The 25,187-nt window shown below is 35.8% G+C and overlaps 1 long non-coding RNA gene across 3 annotated transcripts in view; it reads right to left on the reverse strand.

Annotated features, from left to right (window-relative positions):
• Nucleotides 1-25,187, reverse strand: part of LOC137623119 (uncharacterized) — a 54,837-nt gene that overhangs the window by 9,851 nt on the left and 19,799 nt on the right. For all 3 annotated transcript variants that reach the window (XR_011040558.1, XR_011040560.1, XR_011040559.1), the window contains exon 2: nt 686-728. This is a non-coding gene — a long non-coding RNA (uncharacterized lncRNA). The remainder of the gene's footprint in view (nt 1-685; nt 729-25,187) is intronic.

A 25,187-nucleotide genomic window follows, 5' to 3' on the forward strand; every position in this document is an offset into this window, starting at 1 on the left:
CATTAAGAAATTACCCTGCATTACTTTAAAATTTATGGAATTGAAGTACCCCACTAGAAAAAGTAAAGAAATTTTGCTACAAGAAACTTTAAGACATCAATTGTGGTCTAGGATTTAACAAGACTATACAACAAGCTTACATGGACATCCGATGAGACTTTATAGACATTAAGGCTTCCCAGAAACTGACTTATCCTGTTTTCCAAGCACTTCTACAGTGTGGATTTGACAAAACTCAATAAGCAGTGTGGTAGGCCTACTCTCATTACCTAATAATGTAGGCTATAAAATAACCTGATATTGTAGGTACATTAACCTGTGTGATATATAGGACTATGAAATCAGACCTTTAAAGTAAATTAACTATCAGAAAACTTTTGCATACCAAACTGAAACCATGAATTTAAGACAAAGCGTTTTGTAGAATTCAAAAAGTTGAAATGCTTTTGGAGAAAAAGGCATGGCACTCTTATATAGTACTATAAATTATGATTATAAAGTTTCAGGTATACTAGGCTAAGTACTATATACTAGTATAGATTGTCTTTTAAAATAATTTAGAAAACAGGTAGATTTACTTTCCATGAAAATTTCTCAATCCTTTAAGAACAATTTAACTAATCTAGAACAAACAAAAATAAGAAACTAGTTTTCTTGACCAATATCATGCATATTTAATACTCACGTTACATTAGACCAAGTCGAAATAATGCATGGGATGTCCCATTCTGGAAAAAAAATAAAAAAATAAAATGAAAAAAAAAAAAACTACGGAAAATCAAATTACTAAAGTTTGTTACAGTAAACTAAGACCAATAAATCCAAGATGGTTTTTGAAAAAAAAAAAAAAAAAGATTGATAAATGTGAATCACACTGGCAGTCATTTATAATTTACTTCAAATACCTAGTTGTATTATCCTCGTGTAAAATTTGCTAAAGACACTAATAGATAACTATAAATTACAATTTGTAAAACTAAGATGATGTATACATGGGTCACCTTTTGCCACCAAGAGGTGGCCAAGTTTCGATGGCCAACCGTTTCTATAGCCATGTAGGATTTAAATTCTTATTTTCCGAGAAATCTGTCAAGGATAGCTATATAACATACCATTAAAAGTATTAATACTATTTCAGACAAAAAAATTCTTTCTACCAAGGGGAAATAACATATCTACTGCTCCCTTTCTGGACGGGGAGTTTATACTGGCAGAAAAATCAGTCCAAGTTAACTAGCAACAGCAGGTCCTCCTCCTCCTCTTCCTCCTCTTCCTCCTCCTCCTCCTCCTCCTTCCTCCTCCTCCTCCTTCCTCCTCCTCCTCCTTCCTCCTCCTCCTCCTTCCTCCTCCTCCTCCTTCCTCCTCCTCCTCCTTCCTCCTCCTCCTCCTTCCTCCTTCCTCCTCCTTCCTCCTTCCTCCTCCTCCTCCCTCCTCCTCCTCCTCCCTCCTCCTCCTCCTCCCTCCTCCTCCTCCTCCCTCCTCCTCCTCCTCCTCCTTCCTCCTCCTCCTACTTCCTCCTCCTCCTACTTCCTCCTCCTCCTCCTTCCTCCTCCTCCTCCTTCCTCCTCCTCCTCCTTCCTCCTTCCTCCTCCTTCCTCCTCCTCCTTCCTCCTCCTCCTTCCTCCTCCTCCTCCTTCCTCCTCCTCCTCCTCCTTCCTCCTCCTCCTCCTCCTCCTCCTTCCTCCTCCTCCCTCCTCCTCCAAAAACAAAATGTTACAAGCCCAAAGGCTCCCAATGGGTAAAGTTAGGAAAGGAAACTAAGGAATAACTACCAACTTTAAGTAATGGAATATGAAATTCTTATAAGATCAGTACTTGTTAAAATAGATCAGTCATATATAAACTATAAACGAAGACTTTAGTTCACCTGCTCAAAAGGCAAAGCGTATACAATATGTTTGAACATCCGAAGTGTCACCGATTAAACAGACTGATAAGGAATGTCATTAAACAATCTGGACGGAGGTGGGATAAAGCTTCTAGAATACTGCATTAGTCTATCTAATAACCGATTTAATTTGAGTGACTGTTTTCGAACAAAGTTAGGCAAAGTTCTTTATGCTTAACTGGTGAAGGAAGCAAGGGGGGTTGCTATAAGAGTAACGAAAAAATAGAATTTCGTAAGAGAGGAACTGTTAAAACATCCTGAAGTTCAAACCCCAAGCTCTTATGGCAAAGACCATAGTAACAACATAAAGAGCCTTGGCCTAACTGAAATACTCGTACAGCTAAACCCAGACACAGCACAGGGTATACAACACATTCCACCATGGAAAAAGCAAGTAGCTAAATTCAGCTACACCAAGTTCTCGAAGGCAAAAGAAAACTGCACAATAGAGGAACTTAGAAACGCAGCAGAAGCAGCAATACACACTGCAGAGACAATAGGGGCACAGCTCTACTATACAGATGGTACAGTGGCTCCTGGAACCCAAACAGCGGGAGTTGCAGTTCACTCCTGCAAATTCACAGCATGCTGGAGAACATCAAATAATGTCTCCACCCTGCAGACAGAGCTTGTTGCAATACAACAAGCACTAAAATACTCTATTGAAAATGAGGAAGGACCAGTAGTCATTCATACTGATTCATGATCCTCAATGCAAGCCCTACAACAGGAAAAAAACAAAGAAAACAAGTCCCTGATAGCTGATATCAAATCCCTCCTATATCAGCACAATGAAAGAAACAGACTAGTAACACTAAACTGGATCCCCAGTCACATCGGGATACCAGGGAATGTTAAGACTGATGAGCTAGCCAAAAGCACCAGACATCCAAAATGTACAGGTGCACATACAGCCGTCACTGCAACAAATCAAAAACAAAATAAAGACAGCTCATGGAAAACCTAATCAAGGAACTACACATGGGGATAGAGAAGGGCTCTCCCTCTGCCACATGGTACAAATGGGCCACGGAGCTAGAACCTCCACCCATAGACAAATATACCCCAAGGAAACAGGCTGTAGGTATACACAGGCTCCGGTTGGGATACAAGGTAAATTGGGAAATCAGAGGCGACATTCAGAGACCGTGTGATCACTGATGTCACACCACAACACGCCCTCTTGCACTATTTACTAGAATGCAGAGAAACAGCACAGCTGAGGGGTGATTTACTAGTAGACACCAACACACCACAGGCCGGGAAAGTGGCGGCCACACTGGCAAAGGCAATTTGTTGAAAGCATAGAGACAGACACGCAGTTGCTTTCAAGACTACCTCCACCAAGGTAAAGACTTCAAATTCTCATCGCACCATCTCATCCCCTCATTGTAAGGCCCTATTCACATCATCCTCTGTACTTTCTAAACTTAACCTAAGGGACCTTAGGGTGTAAAGGGATGGATAACCCCACCTGCATCCTTTTTCCCTACCATTCAAAGGCCTTATACCCCCAACTTTCAAACCACCACTATCCGTGAAATGATGGCCCTCTACTACTACCACCATCATCCTTACCCTGTCCACAACTTTCTCTACCACTAAAAACCTTTCAAATTTCCATTAATGAGATAACCCACCTTATATTTAAACAGGTTACCTACGGGCCGACCAAGGGAAAGGCCCGTACCAACAAGAAGAGTTAGCTGTAATACTCTACGAACGAACGAGACATTCGTACGCGTATAAAGAAAATTCTCGTGTAGTGTTCTCTGAGAGCCAGAACAAAAATTTAAGTTTTGTGCCAAGAGTTGCAAAGGGGATTAAATTTGGGACGTTATCTTACAATACTAAGTTATAATTTCAATAAGAGTAAACCAGAACTTTATGACATGAGAATATTCAAATTAGTTAAAAACTTAACCAATCTAGAGACTGGAACCTACATTCACCAAACATCCTTTTTACTGAAGCCCTATTACAGGCAACATTAACTGTTTATAGGATGCAACTATACAACACCCCAGGACACTAATACAAAAGTACTTCAAAGTAGATGTGTGTATAATTTAACTTTCTTTTTCCATTTAAGACAGCCTAAAGGATTTATTTTTTTCTGTTAGTTATGGAAGGATATATGGTAGAGGATAAGTTAAAGGTAAAATTCTTTCTATCGCTTCTTAAACGATCAACTTTGAAAGAAGTGGGGATATCTCTGTTGCAGGGAATTAGAAATAGCCGTTTAGGGAGGGAAGTTTCTTTACTTTTAAGCTAGTATAATTCAGGAAGAGTAATAAGAGAAATATCAAGGTTCAAGTACAACAAGGAACTTTAAAAACTGAACCATGGATGGGAAAATTATATAACGCTAGAAAGGGATTTGTGCCTTTCAGCGATGATATTAGCAACATTTGACATTAAAAAGATCCTTCTGCAGTCGGTCAAGACTAAGTCATACCTTTGGAAGAGGCTATGGAGAAAGGCCTTAGGTAACATTTGGAGGGTTTATTGCAAGAACATTCCTCCAGTACCAGTTAAGAAAAAGTACCAGATTCATCCCTAATGATAAGCAATAATCTTGTTCTGTCTAGCTCTACTTTACCTGCGCCACAACCTAACGAGGGTATAAGAATCAGAAGGCGGGATCCCGTGGGAAGTGTCCAAAAGAATTTTCCTGACCTCCTTCCTTGAGGGGCGAAGGATTGGCAAGAGATGGGTCACAGAGTCATTTGAAAGCAACATCATCTTGCTGAAAGTTATGTCGAGACCAGTGAAATCAGACAATTGATATTTGCACCACAAGGATACAGTTTCCACCGGAACAAAATATTTTCAATATTTTATCTTATTTACGCCGTTCATCCTTATTATTATTAAAACCTAAAGAAGAGATTCTACATACCAAAAGGAAGCACCTTTTCATCCCAGTGATTAATTCCTTATCTTATACAATTGGATAAAATAGAGATTGTGAAAGTTTCACCATGAGAAACTTTTTTAAAGATTGGTAATTGAGCCAATAAGAAATTGTCAAGCGATATTTGAGTTTTCCTTTGCCTGAAGAGAAACTTTTTGTCCGTTGTTAGATTTTAGGTATTAGTGTTTTAAACAACATTTGGATCCAGTCTTAAGACTGGAAAAAGGCCAAAGGTTTTAACTTAGTGGATAAAATATAAGGCAGGTTTGAATTGTCTTTTATCGGTGTCCTTGTATTGTTTATCAGTTATCATTCATAATATAAATATTTACTATTAAAAGTATCATTAATCCATAATCTGTAATTGTTTTTTATTATTGCAACCAATTTTTGTTAAATAATTTTCAGTTGGACATTCTTTAAAACATGAGTGAAAAAAATCTCTTCAAACTTAATTCTAAACGACTGCTAGTAAGTATAAAGAATTCTCTCGGATTAAAAAAAAAAAAAAAAAAAAAAAAAAAAAAAAAAAAAAAAAAAAAAAAAAAAAAAAGAAAAAAAAAAAAAAAAAAAAAAAAAGAGAGAGAGAGAGAGAGAGAGAGAGAGAGATTTCCCAAGAAGGTTCGGAACAACAAGGAGTGGTTATGGAATTATAGATTCTCACTCACTACAACACACTAACTCTCTCTCTCTCTCTCTCTCTCTCTCTCTCTCTCTCTCTCTCTCTCTCTCTCTCTCTCTCTCTCTCTCTCTCGAACAACAACAACAACAACAACGGGTGGTTATGGAATTACAGATTTCATAGGATATTTCGAGGACCTTTTCCCCTTATATGGACATGCTAATCAGTCTCAATCTAGTATTGGTTAAAAACTAAAACGTCGTATGACAGGCAACGACTTCTCCCCAATCTTTAACCACCAACTAACTAGCACAGCCCTCGTTTTTTCGATAATCATGGAGAGAAATCTTTACGGAACTAACTTTGTTCGCCGCTTCTATGCTTCTGACGTCACCTTAAACTAAGTTCCTCGAACAATGCTAGATCTTATGAATCAAGAGGCATTCCAATATTAAGGTTGAAAAAAACAACGTTGCAGAAAAATTGATAAACTGAAGCGAGCCAGAAGGGGATGAGGATATGAAAGCATGTTTAGCCTATACAGAAAACAGTCTTCTGTCCTTTAAATATTAGCCGGTGTATACTGTCGAACAGTTCGTCGAACGTGGTTCGACAGAAGTGTTTGAAGTGATGTTCGAACGTATGAGAGAACGGGGGAGATTTGGTAGTCTAACACGTTCGTCGAACGGATCGAAGAATGTCTGTTCTCGCCTGACAATTGTGGGCGGAGCTTCAATGTCCAAAAAAAAAAAAAAAAACTTGCATTTGTGGCTGACTACACCTCTACGAACCGTTTGACAAGCAGGTTCGACGAACTGTCCGTCCGTGTAATCCCAGTTATGGCTGATACAAGGTCTATAGACCTTGGGCTGATACCTCACACGATTAAAGCTTGGAGACTTGATCGACGGGCTTACGCCCAAATACACCAGTTTCTAAAATGCTTTAACCGACAGATTTGTCCAGAAAAAAAAGTCAGACATTTGACGAGAACTTTTACCCTATTGGGTTACTTTGTAGTTTGGTGGACCTTTGTAACACCTTAATTTTCAATCCTAGCACAATCTTGTGTATAAAAAAGCTGACGTTCCTACACGTATACAAATCTTTCGTCCTTTAAAATAGAGAGCATATCTTCATGGGACCTGAAACTACCTTAAACCCGATTCAAATCCTAGTTAACGAGGTAGTTAATGACATGTGGAGAGTGCGAGTTGTCGCTGCCCCAAATTTGAGATTTTTTCTTCGTCTTCGTTCGATAAGTGGATGGACGTTCAGTTGCGCTCTAAACTAAAGTTTTGATATATTTATCAGAAAATTAATGTTGGTTGTTACAGTTTGGTATGGATGTCAAAGAAATTCTTAATTGTCTGGTTTAGTGTAGACCCTGCAACTAGCTTATAGCTACACCAGCAATAGATGGACACTAAACTAGTTACCCCTTTTATAGCCTCAACTTACGGACTGCCCTAGCGCAAGAGCCCAGGGTCCCCTTCGCTGCAAGGGGCTCCAATCTAAAAACAACAATTAAAATGGCGATATCAGAGACTTTAAAAAACAACCCATAATGAAATGAAAGAAGCTCAGACTGAATAAAGAAGAGATGACCCTCATTAACAAGAGAAGCAAAGGCCTACGCTAAATAAATTACCTTCAATAGCAATCTCAAATACCCATAAGCAAATAACATTGCAGCAAAGATTTAATTTGTGCCAGCCATCTGTATGCAATATTACAAACTCATTGATCCCAGTTAGAGCATACAATAGGATAATGGGTTAAATACTACATTAAAGCATGTATATTGATCCACTTAGGGAAAAAAGAAAGAACAGGAGATTCCTTTAAGCCATGAACCTGGTAAGTCTACAAAACCTGGGCTATGGCGAAAGCTAAGGAAATCACATTATGAAACCCTCCTCCCACCCCCCCCAAAAAAATAGTTTAATATGTATAGACGGGGCCAGGGAACAGGTGTACTAGTCACACTTTTCAGAGTTTTTTTTTTTTAACTTCAGCAATATTTTTTCATAATTTCTTGGACAAAACAATCAAAAGAAAAAGATTATGTAAAGAATAAAAAACTTAAGCTTTATGTCGACTCCACAAATAAGAGTAAAAATATGAACATTTAGGTCTAAATGAAGATTATCGTTAACTTGGTCATGAAATAACTATGAAAGTTTATAAAACTGTTTCCGTATAACTTTTCCTTAAAGTATATTTCGAATAGTAAAATTTTGATCTAAATCTCTCTCGCTACGAGCGCTTATCTATGGTCTATTTTAGAAAAGAAACATTTCATTTCGAGTATGGTGGTGTTGCGTACACTGAAAACAATGTCACAACATTCAAGCATAAATCCTCATTAAGTTCTACTCAAGAATAGCGCCAAGCAGCTGACGCTTCTAAGTAAAGTATTCTTAATCTTATTTTACCAGTAAATACATATTTCACGGTTAGCTCAGTTACTAAAGTAGTTAGGATAACTTAAAGAAAAACATAGCAATTACTTCGTCACAATTTACACAAATATTAGTAAAAATAAACTAAACTATAAATTAAACCATTTTCTTAAAAGTAGAAAAAAAAAATCTTTCTCTTCCACTTAAATCAGAATCTACCTCTTCTAGTGGCTTTACCTTCAGTCGTTGAAAAAAGCTTATTAAGCTATCCCTGTCATTAGACCTCCTTTTTCTTAAAATTGCTAGATTTACCCTAATTTGGAATAAGCTCTATCCCCTGTCACAACCCTTTCAAATACCAGTACGCACACCACCAGGTAACCACCGACCATCAAGTCTCAAAAATAAGGAAATGGAAGTCACCCACAACATTTGGACCAGCTAAACATTCAAGGAGAATAGTATTGTAGGAACGAGCAGAGAAAAAATAAATTAAATTAAATCTCCTGTAATGGCAGAATATTCGCTCACCCGGCTAAAAAGCAAAATAAAACACGTACATTGGAGCAAGGAGATAATGTCAATTGCGAGCAAAGCGTGCCATGATGGAGCAAAGATAAGCGATCAAGTTGTATTAAGTTGGTTTTTACAGTACTTGCCTGGGAAAGTGTAGACATTGCAACTTGTTTATGGCTAAACCAGTAGTAGGTCTACAATCTGAACTAATGTTTATATCAGCAAGACTTCGCTGAACAATGTAACGCAAGGAAAAAATTGGGGTGAAACTCAGAGTGAAGAGAGATATTACCCTCTAAGAATTGAAGAAATGCAGCAAAGGCCGTACACAAAATAAGGTAATTTCAATAGTGAAGAACTGCCCAGGTACTTCAAAGTTACATTGCAAAGATATACTACCATTTGTGCCTGGTATCTTTATGCAATATTGTAAACTTACTGATCACAGAGCATACAAGAAAATGTCTTAAAAACCAAGATCAAATTAAGAAAGAATGTATATTGCTCCATCTGTAAAGAGGAAAAATAATTATGGAAAAGGATTCCAAGTCTATAAAACCTGGCTTCAGTGAGTAGCTGGTTCACATTATGAAACCGTGAAACTGGTAGACTACAAATAAACTAGCACAAGAAATGCTTGTTCAATAAAGCCCAGAACAATTTTCATAGATTCGTTTTTTAATTTTAAAGATTTTATAATTTTTTGGACAAGCAATCATATAAAGAAAAACTTTACTATACTTTAAGCTTTATGCTGACTATGAAATTTTTCAACAAATAATGAGAGTAGATATGAAAATTTGAGCATTATGCTGGCTTTGGTATTTTTGAACACTCCACAAATGAGAGTATAAATATTTAAATGAGTAAAAATATGAAAGGTTGAGCTCCCAAATGACTAATTATAGTACTTTGTCATGACATACTTATGGAAGTTTAGACATACCTATGAAAGATTACAAACTGCTTCTGTTTAACCTTTCCTCTAAGATATTTTATCGAAATTTTCTCCCTGCATGGGCTTATCTAGAGTGCCTTTTCGAAAATAAAAAAATATTTCATTCCGAGTACAAAGTTCTTGTGTACTTAAAAAATTTGGTTCTATTTAGGGAAAAACACCAAGCTGAGTAGTTTACGCTACCAAGTAAAATATTTTTCATCTTATTTTACCAGCACACATTTCACGGTTAGCTCGGTTACTAAAGATTTTAGAATAACTTAAAAGGAATAATAGAAATTACTTTAAAAAGTCATATAATTAAGTAATTTCTCTATTTCACTGCCAATTTCATCCGAGTCTACTTTTCTATTCTTACTGGCGACTTATCCTTCAGTCGTTGATTAAAGCTTATTAAACTATCACAAGATTTATAGTTAATGAATTTCCTTTAATTTAGCAAAAGGCCATTATCTCCTGTCACAATCTTCTCAAATACCAGGACGCACACCACCAGGTAACCACCTACCATCTCTTATGTCTCAAAAATGAGGAAATGGAAGTCGCCCACAACATTTGGATCAGCTAAACATCAAAGGAGAATAGTATTGTAGGAACGAGCAGAGATAAAAAATAAATTAAATTAAACCTCCTGTAATGGCAGAATATTCGCTCACCCGGCTAAAGAGCAAAATAAAACACGTACATTGGAGCAAGGAGATAATGTCAATTGCGAGCAAAGCGTGCCACGATGAGCAAAGATAAGCGATCAAGTTGTATTAAGTTGGTTTTTACAGTACTTGCCTGGGAAAGTGTAGACATTGCAACTTGTTTATGGCTAAACCAGTAGTAGGTCTACAATCTGAACTAATGTTTATATCAGCAGGACTTCGCTGAGCAATGTAACGCAAGGAAAAAATTGGGGTGAAACTCAGACTGAAGAGAGATATTACCCTCTAAGAATTGAAGAAATGCAGCAAAGGCCGTACACAAAATGAAGTAATTTCAATAGTGAAGTACTGCCCAGGTACTTCAAAGTTAATTACATTGCAAAGATATACTACCATTTGTGCCTGGTATCTTTATGCAATATTGTAAACTTACTGATCACAGAGCATACAAGAAAAGGTCTTAAAAACCAAGATGATATTAAGAAAGAATTTATATTGCTCCATCTGTAAAGAGGAAAAATAATTATGGAAAAGGATTCAAAGTCTATAAAACCTGGCTTCAATGAGTAGCTAGTTCACATTATGAAACCGTGAAACTGGTAGACTACAAATAAACTAGCACAAGAAATGCTTGTTCAATAAAGCCCAGAACAATTTTCATAGATTTGTTGTTTAATTTTAAAGATTTTATAATTTTTTGGACAAGCAACCATATAAAGAAAAACTTTTACTATACTTTAAGCTTTAAGCTGGCTATGCAATTTTTGAACACCACATATAATGAGATATGAAAATATGAGCATTATGCTGGCTTTGGTATTTTTGAACACTCCACAAATGCGAGTATAAATATTTAAATGAGTAAAAATATGAAAGGATAAATTCCCAAATGACTAATTATAGTACTTTGTCATGACATACTTATGGAAGTTTAGACATCCCTATGAAAGATTACAAACTGCTTCTGTTTAACCTTTCCTCTAAGATATTTTATCGAAATTTTCTCCCTGCATGGGCTTATCTAGAGTGCCTTTTCGAAAATAAAAGATATTTTATTTCGAGTACAAAGTTCTTGCATACTTAAATTTGGTTCTACTTAGAAAAAAAAAAAAAAAACACCAAGCCGAGCAGTTTACGCTACCAAGTAAAATATTTTTCATCTTATTTTACCAGCACACATTTCACGTTTAACTCAGTTACTAAAGATTTAGAATAACTTTAAAGGAATGATAGAAATCACTTTAAAGGTCATATGATTAAGTAATTTCTCTATTTCACTGCCACTTCATCCGAATCTACTTTTCTTTTCTTACTGGCGACTTTACCTTTAGTCGTTGACTAAAGCTCACTAAACTATCACAAGACTTATAATTGACGAATTTCCTTTAATTTAGCAAAAGGCCATTATCACCTGTGACAATCTTCTCAAATACCAGGACGCACACCACCAGGTAACCACCAATCACCTCTGATGTCTCAAAAATAAGGAAATGGAAGAAAGTCACCCACAACATTTGAACCAGATAAACATTCAAGGAGAATAGTATTGTGGAAACAGGCAAAGAAAAAATAAATCCATTAAAGTGTCTTGTAATTCCAAAATACTCCCTCACGCGGCTAACATGCTAAGTGAAAGGTGTACATTGGAGCAAGGAGATAATGTGAATTAAGAGTAAAGCAAGCCACAGTAGAACATAGATAAGCAATCTCTTATCTATGTTCTACCGTGGCTTGCTGATGAAGACTCACATGATCTATAAAGTTTCATAAAGTTGTTTTTACAGTTCGGTATGGATGTCAAAGAAATTCGTGCTTGCCTGGGAAAGTGTAGACGTTGCAACTGGTTTATGGCTAAACCAGCAGTAGATCTACAAGCCTAAAACTAGAATTTATATCAGCACGACTTTGTAAAACAAAGAAACCTTATTACATTATAGAATGAGAGAAGCGCTTTCTCAAAATATTTAAATGGAGAAATCCTCTTTTCATTCACTTTCTTTTAACGATTGTCATTATAAAGATAAATCATGTCTTTTGAAAAGTGGTTTATATCTCACTAATAATCAGTCTTCTTCAGTTATTGTCGAGGAATAAGATCTCAATCATTGTTACCGTTGATAAAGCTCCTTCCACAGGAGGGGCAAATACACGGCAGACAGACACCTGCCAATATTGTGGTAGCCTATGCGTGGCGATCACCAGTGTAGATGACGTCATAGAAGGGTAAACAATGGTTAAACAATCGAAGTGACAGTGCCCCAACTGTATGATTGCAAGAGCACGTGCTTGATTGCAAGAGCACGTGCTTGATTGCAAGAGCACATGCTTGATTGCAAGGGCCAGACAATCTGCAACAACAGTGCTCACGTTGAGGCACTGGATGGGCGTGTGATTAGGGACCACGTTGTCAGATACATCTGCACTGTGGCCTCAGCTAGACTTCTAATCCATGTCGTACGTTCGCCTGTGTGCTCCTACTGCCTGCTATTGACATTTAGATCTGTTAAAAGTTTCCAAGCGAGAGAATTACAGGCAAATCAGAGTGTCCGTCCTGCATTTACCCATTGTGTGGAAGGGGCTTAAGGCAACAACAATATCTGATAAAAAGGACTATGATATGGATTGTCCAAAAAAGATCTAAATAGGTCAAAGACCATGAGAGAATGAACTTTTAGAAATGTTATTACTGGTTTGAAAGTCTGTTCTATACCTTTAAAACGAAGTTATTTTCAGCGAAGGTATTTTGAGCAAAGTCATTTGGAGTGAAACTAGTTTGAACGATAGATGAAGAGCGAATGGCATTTCGAGCGAAGGTTTATTTTAGGCGATTACTTCAAACTGTTAGCTCAGTTCAAAATTGTTCAAGTAATTTCTACGTGAATGTTTTATTCTTATTCATATAGAGGAACTTCAAATATTAAGTATTCAGTTCGAAGTAGCCCCATAATGGAGATTAGTTTCCAGCCGTGGTAAAAACAAACTTGTTATAAAGGATTTATTTAATGAAAGGATAGAGCTACGCAAACTACGCTTCCTTGGCGGTGAGAAGTGAAGGGTTGCGAAGGACTGTCGAGCAACACAGTATGAAAAGAGAATTTGCAATGAGAGAGGAGAACACTCGTGCACCCCAACTGGTGAAAGTCAGCGAAGAAATAGTTAAATGGAGAAATCTGCAAAGCTGCTGAAGCGTCGCATGATCCACCAAGACGCATACTCCGTACTCATGCACCCCCAACCAGTTAAAGTCAGTGAAAAAATAATAAGAAAAAATCTGCAGATACTGAAGCGTCGCATGAACCACCGAGACGCATACTCCACTCTCATACACCTCAACCGGTTAAAGTCAGTGAAGAAATAATTAAAAGGAAAAACTGCAAAGCTGTTGAAGGGTTTCATGATCCACCGAAACGCATACTCCACTCATGCACCCCAACCGGTTAAAGTCAGGGAAGAAATGGTTTAAGAAAAAATCTGCAAAGCTGATAACAACTGATGATCCATGAAGATGCACACTTTACTCTCATGCACCTCAACCGGTTAAAGTCAGTGAAGAAATAAAAGGAAAAATCTGCAAAGCTACTGAAGCATCGCATGATCCACCGAGACGCATACTCCAATCATGCACCCTAACCGGTTAAAGTCAGTGAAGAAATAGTTTAAGAAAAAGTCTACAAAGATGATGACGACTCTGATGATCCACCAAGACGCATACTCCACACTCATGCACCCCGGCCGGTTAAAGTCAGTGAAGAAATAGTTTAAGAAAAAAATCTGCAAAGCCGATAAAAAAAGTTAGTTTAATGTGTATAGACGGGACTAGGAGACAGGTGTACTAATCACCAACTTGAGAGTAACTTTCTGCTTTTTTCAAAAGCACATCACACTTTTCATAGTTTTTTTTTTTTCTTTTTTTTTTTTACTTCAAAAATATTTTCATAATTTCTTGGACAAAACCATCAAAAGAAAAAGATTATGTAAAGAATAAAAAACTTAAGCTTTATGTCGACTCCACAAATAATGAGTAAAAATATGAAAATTTAAGTGTTTAAATGAAGATTATCGTTAACTTGATCATGAAATAACTGGAAGTTTATAAAACTGTTTCCGTATAACTTTTCCTTTAAGGCAAGATACAGGTCTAAAGTATATTTCGAATAGTAAAATTTTGATCTAAATCTCTCTCGCTACGAGCGCTTATCTATGGTCTATTTTAGAAAAGAAACATTTCATTTCGAGTATGGTGGTGTTGCGTACACTGAAAACAATGTCACAACATTCAAGCATAAAACCTCATTAAGTTCTACTCAAGAAAAGCGCCCAGCAGCTGACGCTTCTAAGTAAAGTATTCTTAATCTTATTTTACCAGTACATACATATTTCACGGTTAGCTCGGTTACTGAAGTAGTTAGGATAACTTAAAAAGGAAAAAAAATTAGCAATTACTTCGTCACAATTTCCACAAATATTAGTAAAAATAAACTATTAAACCATTTTCTTAAGAGTAGAAGAAAAAAACTTTCACTAACACTCAATCAGAATCTACCTCTTCTAGTGGCTTTACCTTCACGCGTTGAAAAAGGCATATTAAGCTATCCCTGTCATTAGACTTACTTTTTCTTAAAATTGCTGGATTTACCCTAATTTGGCATAAGCTCTTCTATCCCCTGTCACAACCCTTTCAAATATCAGTACGCACACCACCAGGTAACCACCGACCATCAAGTCTCAAAAATAAGGAAATGGAAGTCACCCACAACATTTGGATCAGCTAAACATTCAAGGAGAATAGTATTGTAGGAACGAGCAGAGAGAACAAATAAACTAAATCTCCTGTAATGGCAGAATATTCGCTCACCCGGCTAAAAAGCAAAATAAAACAAGTAGCCTACATTGGAGCAAGGAGATAATGTGAATTGCAAGCAAAGCATGCCACGATGGAGCAAAGATAGGCTTTCAAGTTGTACCAAGTTAGAAAAAAAATAAATGCAATTAAATCTCCTGTAATGGCAGAATATTCGCTCACCCGGTTAAAGTGCCAAATAAAACATGTACATTGGAGCAAGGAGATAATGTGAATTGCGAGCAAAGCGTGCCACGATGGAGCAAAGATAAGCGATCAAGTTGTATTAAGTTGGTTTTTACAGTACTTGCCTGGGAAAGTGTAGACATTGCAACTTGCTTATGGCTAAACCAGTAGTAGGTCTACAATCTGAACTAATGTTTATATCAGCAAGACTTCGCAAAAACAATGAAACACCGTGATAAAATTAAGGTGAAGCTCAGACTGAATAAAGATTACCCTCTAAGAATTGAAGAAATGCAGCAAAGGCCGCACACAAAATGAAGTAATTTCAAGAGTGAAGTACTGCCCAGGTACCCAAAAGTTAATTACACTGCAAAGATATACTACCATTTGTGCCTGGCCACTTCATGCAATATTGTAAACTTCGGATTATGACAATTAGCTGTCAACATTTCGCCTCCAACAATTCACCACAAAAGATAGTTCTCCACCAACAATTCGCCACCACGGACAGTTCGCCACCGCAAATAAATAATTAGCAATTACTACTTAACTTAGCTATTTTAGTCTGAACAATTAACATGTCTTTTAAATTGCCTAATTTAGCTATTTTACTCAAAACATTTCTTGAACATTGTAAAAATACAAATAGCTAACAATACTCTAAATGAATGTATAAACAACTTCAGTATCCCTTCGTATCTGATAATGGCTGCCAGTAATCACTCAATCGTATCAAGGGAAAAAGGAAGAGAAATTCACTTATGATGGATTTGTGTGTTCGATAAATGTTCAAAAATCGACAAAAAAGTGAAATTTTGGAGATGCGAAAAAAGAGGCCGATGTAAAGGAAGAATCCACAAAAAAAAAAAAAAAAAAAGAAAAAAAAAAAAAAAAAAAAAAAAAAAAAAGATTAAAGAAGTAAATATTCATTCGCATGAGGCTGATGCTGCAATAAGTTAAAAAAAAATACAAAGATCTGGACAAACGAATTAAGAAAATTGTTTACGAATATGATGCCGAAAGAAGTTTTATTGAATATTTACGGGGTTTGTCCCATAATTTTAAAATGTGAATAAATACTTTTATCATTTGTTCAAATGTTGTAACCTTTTTTTTTTTTTTTTTTTAAAGAGGTTTCGCCTATAATTTTCAAATGTAATTACTAAATAAATATGCATTTTCTTAAAGAGAAGTTTTATTTTTTCGGTAACTTGTTATTTTCATAACATAATTTGGTGGTGAATTGTCATCATCGGCAAATTGTTGGCGGCTAATTGTTGGAGGCGAATTGTCCTACTTCCGTAAACTTATTGACCACTACCAGAGCATACAAGAAAAGTTCTTAATAAAAACCAAGATGAAATTAAGAAAGCATGTATATTGCTCCAGCAGTAAAGAGCAAAAATAATTAAGGAAAAGTCTGCATGGTCTACAAAACCTGGCTTCAGTGAGTAGCTGGTACACATTATGAAACCCACCCCCCCCCAAAAAAAAATAAAAAAAATAAAAAAAAAAAATAGTTAAATGTGTATAAAGAGGCGACCAGGAGACTGGTAGACTACAAATAAACTTTGACAAGAAATGCTTGTTCAATAATACCCAGAACACTTTTCATAGTTTTTTTTTTTTTTTTTTTTTTTTTTTTACTTTAAAGGTTTTATAATTGTTTGGACAAGCAATCATTTAAAGAAAAACTATTTACTATACTTAAAGCTTTATGCTAGCTATGGAATTTTTCAACACCACAAATAATGAGAGTAGATATGGAAATTTGAGTATTATGCTGGCTTTGGTATTTTTGAATACTGCACAAATGAGAGTATAAATATGAAAATGAGTGAAAAAATGAAAGGATAAATTCCCAAAAGACTAATAGTACTTAGTCATGACATACATATGGAAGTTTAGACATACCTATGAAAGATTACAAACTGCTTCTGTTTAACCTTTCCTTAAAGATATTTTATCGAAATTTTCTCCCTGCATGGGCTTATCTAGAGTGCCTTTTCGAAAATAAGAAAAATATTTCATTCAGAGTACAAAGTTCTTACGTATACTTGAAGCATGTGGTTCTACTTAGGAAAAAAAAAAATACCAAGCCGAGTAGTTTACGCTACCAAGTAAAATATTTTTCCATCTTATTTTACCAGCACACATTTCACGTTTAACTCAGTTACTAAAGTTTTAGAATAACTTAAAAGGAATAGAAATTACTTTAAAGGTCATCTGATTAAGTAATTTCTCTATTTCACTGCCACTTCATCCGAATCTACTTTTCTATTCTTACTGGCGACTTTACCTTTACTCGTTGACAAAAGCTTACTAAACTATCGAAAGACATAATTGATAAATTTCCTCTAATTTAGCTAAAGGTCATCTATCTCCTGTAACAATCTTCTCAAATACCAGGACGCACACCACCAGGTAACCACCAATCACCTCTGATGTCTCAAAAACAAGGAAATGGAAAGTCACCCACAACATTTGAACCAGATAAACATTCAAGGAGAATAGTATTGTGGAAACAGGCAAAGAAAAAATAAATCCATTTAAGTGTCTAATTCCAAAATACTCCCTCACGCGGCTAACGTGCTAAGTGAAATGTGTACATTGGAGCAAGGAGATAATGTGAATTAAGAGTAAAGCAAGCCACGGTAGAACATAGACAAGCAATCGCTTATCTATGTTCTACCGAGGCTTGCTGATGAAGACTCACATGATCTATAAAGTTTCATAGAGTTTGTTTTTACAGTTTGGTATGGATGTCAAAGAAATTCGTGCTTTCCTGGTAAAGTGTAGACGTTGCAACTGGTTTATGGCTAAACCAGCAGTAGATCTAAAAGCCTAAAACTAGTGTTTATATCAGCACGACTTTGCAAAACAAAGAAACTTTATTACATAATAGAGTGAGAGAAGCGCTTTCTCAAAATACTTAGAGAAATCTTTTCGTTTACTTTCTTTTAACAATTGTGATTGTCATAATGAAGATATATCATGTCGTTTGAAAATAATTTGTAACCCACTTACTAATATTCAGCCTTCCTCAGTTATTGAAGAGTAATAAAATCAAAATCATTGTTACTGTTGATAAAGCCCATTGTGTGGAAGGGGCTCAAAGCAACAACAATATATGATAAAAAGGACTATGATATGGATTGTCCAAAAAAGATCTAAAGGTCAAAGACCATGAGAAAATGAACTTTTAGAAGTGGTATTACTTGTTTGAAAGTCTGTTCTATACCTTTAAAACGAAGTTACTTTCAGCGAAGGTATTTTGAGCAAAGTCATTTGGAGTGAAACCGGTTTGAACGATAGATTAAGAGCGAATGGAATTTTGAGCGAAGGTTTATTTTAAGCGATTACTTCAAACTGTTAGCTCAGTTCGAGATTGTTCAAGTAATTTCTACGCGAATGTTTTATTCTTATTCATATACGGGAACTTCAAAAATTAAGTATTCAGTTCGAAGTAGGCCCATAATGGAGATTATAGTTTCTAGCCATGGTAAAAATAATCTTGTTATAAAGGATCTATTTATTGAAAGGATAAAAGCTACGCAAACTACGATATCTTGGCGGTGTGAAGGGAAGGGTTGCGAAGGACGGTCGAGCAACACAGTATGAAAAGATAATTTGTAATGAGAGGGGAGAACACTTAAACACCTCAACCGGTTAAAGTCAGGGAAGAAACTTAAAGAAAAAATCTGCAAAGCTGCTGAAATGTCGCATGATCCACCCAGATGCATACTCCACTCTCATGCACCCCAACCAGTTAAAGTCAGTGAAGAAAGAATTAAAAGAAAAAATCTGCAAAGCTGCTGAAATGTCGCATGATCCACCAAGACGCATACTCCACTCTCATGCACCCCAACCAGTTAAAGTCAGTGAAGAAAGAATTAAAAGAAAAAATCTGCAAAGCTGATAACGACTGATGATCCACCAAGACGCATACTCCACACTCGTGCATCCCAACCGGTTAAAGTCAGTGAAGAAATAGTTTAAGAAAAAAATCTACAAAGCCGATAAAAAAAGTTAGTTTAATGTGTATAGACGGGACTAGGAGACAGGTGTACTAATCACCAACTTGAGAGTAACTTTCTGCTTTTTTCATAAGCACATCACACTTTTTATAGTGTTTTTTTTTTTACTTCAACAATATTTTTTAATAATTTCTTGGACAAATAACCATCAACAGAAAACCATATGTAAAGAATAAAAAACTTTAGCTTTATGTCGACTCCACAAATAAAGAGTAAAAATATGAAAATTTAGGTCTAAATGAAGATTATCGTTAACTTGGTCATGAAATAACCATGCAAGTTTATAAAACTGTTTCCGTATAACTTTTCCTTTAAGGCAAGACAAAAAAAAATTATATTTCTGATAAAAGTTTTATCTAAATGTCCCTCGCTACGAGCGCTTATCTATGGTCTATTTTCGAAAATAAAGATTTTATTTCGAGTAAGGCGGTGTTGCATACACTGAAAACAATGTCACAACATTCAAGCATAAATCCTCATTAAGTTCTACTCAAGAAAAGCGCCAAGCAGCTGACGCTTCTAAGTAAAGTATTTCTTTATCTTATTTTACCAGTACATACATATTTCACGGTTAGCTCTGTTACTAAAGAAGTTAGGATAACTTTAAAGGAAAAAAAAATAGCAATTACTTAGTCACAATTTCCACAAATATTAGTAAAAATAAACTAAACTATAAATTAAACTATTTTCTTAAAAGTAGAAAATATCTTTCACTTCCACTGCAACCAGAACCTACCTCTTCTAGTGGCTTTACCTTCACGCGTTGAAAAAGGCATATTAAGCTATCCCTGTCAGACTTTTTTTCTTAAAATTGCTGGATTTACCCTAATTTGGCATAAGCTCTTCTATCCCGTCACAAACCTCTCGAATACCAGTACGCATATCACCAGGTAACCATCGACCACCAAGTCCCAAAAATAAGGAAATGGAAGTCACCCACAACATTTGGATCAGCTAAACATTCAAGGAGAATAGTATTGTAGGAACGAGCAGAGAGAAAAAATAAATAAATTAAATCTCCTGTAATGGCAGAATATTCGCTCAACCGGCTAAAAAGCAAAATAAAACACGTACAATGGAGCAAGGAGATAATGTCAATTGCGAGCAAAGCGTGCCACGATGGAGCAAAGATAGGCTTTCAAGTTGTATTAAGTTGGTTTTTACAGTATTTGCCTGGGAAGGTGTAGACATTGCAACTTGTTTATGGCTAAACCAGTAGTAGGTCTACAATCTGAACTAATGTTTATATCAGCAAGACTTCGCTGAACAATGTAACGCAAGGAAAAAATTGGGGTGAAACTCAGACTGAAGAGAGATATTACCCTCTAAGAATTGAAGAAAGGCAGCAAAGGCCGTACACAAAATGAAGTAATTTCAATAGTGAAGTACTGCCCAGGTACTTCAAAGTTAATTACATTGCAAAGATATACTACCATTTGTGCCTGGTATCTTTAAGCAATATTGTAAACTTAATGATCACAGAGCATACAAGAAAATGTCTTAAAACCAAGATCAAATTAAGAATGTATATTGCTCCATCTGTAAAGAGGAAAAATAATTATGGAAAAGGATTCATAGTCTACAAAACCTGGCTTCAGTGAGTAGCTGGTTCACATTATGAAACCGTGAAACTGGTAGACTACAAATAAACTAGCACAAGAAATGCTTGTTCAATAAAGCCCAGAACAATTTTCATAGATTTGTTTTTTAATTTTAAAGATTTTATAATTTTTTGGACAAGCAACCATATAAAGAAAAACTTTACTATACTTAAAGCTTTATGCTGGCTATGCAATTTTTGAACACCACATATAATGAGATATGAAAATATGAGTATTATGCTGGCTTTGGTATTTTTGAACACTGCACAAATGAGAGTATAAATATGAAAATGAGTGAAAATATGAAAGGATAAATTCCCAAATGACTAATAATAGTACTTTGGCATGACATACTTATGGAAGTTTAGACATACCTATGAAAGGTTACAGACTGCTTCTGTTTAACCTTTCCTTTAAGATATTTTATTGTAATTTTCTCCCTGCATGGGCTTATCTAGAGTGCCTTTTCGAAAATAAAAAACCATTTAATTTCGAGTACAAAGTTCTTGCGTACTTGAAAAATTTGGTTCTACTTAAACACCAAGCCGAGTCGTTTACGCTACCAAGTGAAATATTTTTGCATCTTATTTTACCAGCACACACTTCACGGTTAGCTCGGTTACTAAAGATTTTAGAATATCTTAAAATAAAGAATAGAAATTACTTTAAAAGTCCATATGATTAAGTAATTTCTCCATTTCACTGCCACTTTCATCGGAATCTAATTTTCTATTCTTACTGGTGACTTTACCTTCAGTCGTTGATTAAAGCTTACTAAACTATCAAAAGACTTATAATTGATAAATTTCCTCTAATTTAGCTAAAGGTCATCTATCTCCTGTGACAATCTTCTCAAATACCAGGACGCACACCACCAGGTAACCACCAATCACCTCTGATGTCTCAAAAATAAGGAAATGGAAGAAAGTCTCCCACAACATTTGAACCAGATAAACATTCAAGGAGAATAGTATTGTGGAAACAGGCAAAGAAATAATAAATCCATTTAAGTGTCTTAATTCCAAAATACTCCCTCACGCGGCTAATATGCTAAGTGAAACGTGTACAATGGAGCAAGGAGATAACGTGAATTGCGAGTAAAGCAAGCCACAGTAGAACATAGATAAGCAATCGCTTATCTATGTTCTACCGTGGCTTGCTGATGAAGACTCGCATGATCTATCAAGTTTCATAAAGTTGGTTTTTACAGTTTGGTATGGATGTCAAAGAAATTCGTGCTTTCCTGGTAAAGTGTAGACGTTGCAACTGGTTTATGGCTAAACCAGCAGTAGATCTACAAGCCTAAAACTAGAATTTATATCAGCACGACTTTGCAAAACATAGAAACTTTATTACATAATAGAATGAGAGAAGCGCTCTCTCAAAATATTTAAATGGAAAAATCCTCTATTTAAATGGAAAAATCCTCTTTTCGTTCACTTTCTTTTAACAAGTGTGATTGTGATAATCAAGATATATCATGTCTTTTGAAAAGTCATTTATAACCCACATACTAATATTCAGCCTTCCTCAGTTATTGTCGAGTAATAAAATCTCAATCAGACAGACACCTGCCAATTTTGCGGTAAGCGTGGCGATCACCAGTGTAGATGACGTCATAGAAGGGTAAACAATGGTTAAACCATCGAAGTGACAATGCCCCAACTGTATGATTGCAAGAGCACGTGCTTTATTGCAAGAGCACATGCTTGATTGCAAGGGCCAGACAATCTGCAACAACAGTGCCCACGTTGAGGCACTGGATGGGCGTGTGATTAGGGACCACGTTGTCAGATACATCTGCACTGTGGCCTCAGCTAGACTTCTAACCCATGTCGTATGTTTGCCTGCGTGTGCCTACTGCCTGCTATTGTTATTTTGATCTGTTAAAAGTTTCCAAATGAGAGAATTACAGGCAAATCAGAGTGTCCGACCTGCATTTACCCAGTGTGTGGAAGGGGCTTAAGGCAACAATAATACCTGATGAAAAGGACTAATATGGATTGTCCAAAAAAGATCTAAAGGTCAAAGACCATGAGAGAATGAACTTTTAGAAATGGTATTACTTGTTTGAAAGTCTGTTCTATACCTTTAAAACGAAGTTACTTTCAGCGAAGGTATTTTGAGCAAAGTCATCTGGAGTGAAACCGGTTTGAACGATAGATTAAGAGCGAATGGAATTTTGAGCGAAGGTTTATTTTAAGCGATTACTTCAAACTGTTAGCTCAGTTCGAGATTGTTCAAGTAATTTCTACGTGAATGTTTTATTCTTATTCATATACTGGAACTTCAAAATTAAGTATTCAGTTCGAAGTAGGCCCATAATGGAGATTATAGTTTCAAGCCGTAGTAAAAATAAACTTGTTATAAAGGATCTATTTATTGAAAGGATAAAGCTACGCAAACTAAGATATCTTGGCGGTGTGAAGGCAAAGGTTGCGAAGGACGGTCGACCAACACAGTATGAAAAGAGAATTTGCAATGAGAGAGGAGAACACTTATGCACCCCAACCGGTTAAAGTCAGTGAAGAAACTGTTAAAGAAGAAATCTGCAAGGCTGCTGAAGCGTCGCATGATCCACCAAGACGCATACTCTATACTCATGCACGCCAACTGGTTAAAGTCGGTGAAGAAATAAGGAAAAGAAAAAATCGGCAAAGCTACTGAAGCGTCGCATGATCCACCGAGACGCATACTCCACACTCATGCACCCCAACCGGTTAAAGTCATTGAAGAAATAGTTTAAGAAAAAAATCTGCAAAGCCGATAAAAAAAGTTAGTTTAATGTGTATAGACGGGACTAGGAGACAGGTGTACTTATCACCAACTTGAGAGTAACTATTCTTTTTTCAAAAGCACATCACACTTTTCATAGTGGTTTTTTTTTTTTACTTCAACAATATTTTTTCATAATTTCTTGGACAAAACCATCAAAAGAAAACACAGCTATGTAAAGAATAAAAAACTTAAGCTTTATGTCGACTCCACAAATAATGAATAAAAATAAGTAAATTTATGTTTAACTTGGTCATGAAATAACTATGAAAGTTTATAAAACTGTTTCCGTATAACTTTTCCTTTAAGGCAAGATACAGGTCTAAAGTATATTTCGAATAGTAAAATTTTCATCTAAATAACCCTCGCTACGAGCGCTTATCTATGGTCTATTTTCGAAAATAATTTAATTTCGAGCATGGTGGTGTTGCGTACACTGAAAACAATGTCACAACATTCAAGCATAAAACCTCATTTAGTTCTACTCAAGAAAAGCGCCCAGCAGCTGACGCTTCTAAGTAAAGTATTCTTAATCTTATTTTCCCAGTACATACATATTTCACTGTTAGCTCAGTTACTGAAGAAGTTAGGATAACTTAAAAGGAAAAAAAAAAGCAATTACTTCGTCACAATTTCCACAAATATTAGTAAAAATAAACTATTAATTAAACCATTTTCTTAAAAGTAGAAAAAAAATCTTTCACTTCCACTTCAACAATCAGAATCTACCTCTTCTAGTGGCTTTCCCTTCACTCGTTAAAAAGGCTTATTATGCTATCCCTGTCATTAGACTTCCTTTTTCTTAAAATTGCTGGATTTACCCTAATTTAGAATAAGCTCTATCCCGTCACAACCCTTTCAAATACCAGTACGCACACCACCAGGTAACCACCGACCATCAAGTCTCAAAAATAAGGAAATGGAAGTCACCCACAACATTTGGATCAGCTAAACATTCAAGGAGAATAGTATTGTAGGAAAGAACAGAGAAAAAATAAATTGAATTAAATCTCCTGTAATGGCATAATATTCGCTCACCCGGCTAAAAAGCAAAATAAAACACGTACATTGGAGCAAGGAGATAATGTCAATTGCGAGCAAAGCGTGCCACGATGGAGCAAAGATAAGCGATCAAGTTGTATTAAGTTGGTTTTTACAGTATTTGCCTGGGAAAGTGTAGACATTGCAACTTTTTTATGGCTAAACCAGTAGTAGGTCTACAATCTGAACTAATGTTTATATCAGCAAGACTTCGCTGAACAATGTAACGCAAGGAAAAAATTGGGGTGAAACTCATTGTGAAGAGAGATATTACCCTCTAAGAATTGAAGAAATGCAGCAAAGGCCGTACACAAAATTAAGTAATTTCAATAGTGAAGTACTGCCCAGGTACTTCAAAGTTAATTACATTGCAAAGATATACTACCATTTGTGCCTGGTATCTTTATGCAATATTGTAAACTTACTGATCACAGAGCATACAAGAAAAGGTCTTAAAAACCAAGATCAAATTAAGAAAAAATGTATATTGCTCCATCTGTAAAGAGGAAAAATAATTATGGAAAAGGATTCCAAGTCTATAAAACCTGGCTTCAGTGAGTAGCTGGTCCACATTATGAAACCGTGAAACTGGTAGACTACAAATAAACTTTCACAAGAAATGCTTGTTCAATAAAGCCCAGAACAATTTTCATAGATTTGTTTTTTAATTTTAAAGATTTTATAATTTTTTGGACAAGCAACCATATAAAGAAAAACTTTACTATACTTTAAGCTTTATGCTGGCTATGCA

This window comes from Palaemon carinicauda, chromosome 30, assembly GCF_036898095.1.
Source record: "Palaemon carinicauda isolate YSFRI2023 chromosome 30, ASM3689809v2, whole genome shotgun sequence".
Taxonomy (NCBI): domain Eukaryota; kingdom Metazoa; phylum Arthropoda; class Malacostraca; order Decapoda; family Palaemonidae; genus Palaemon; species Palaemon carinicauda.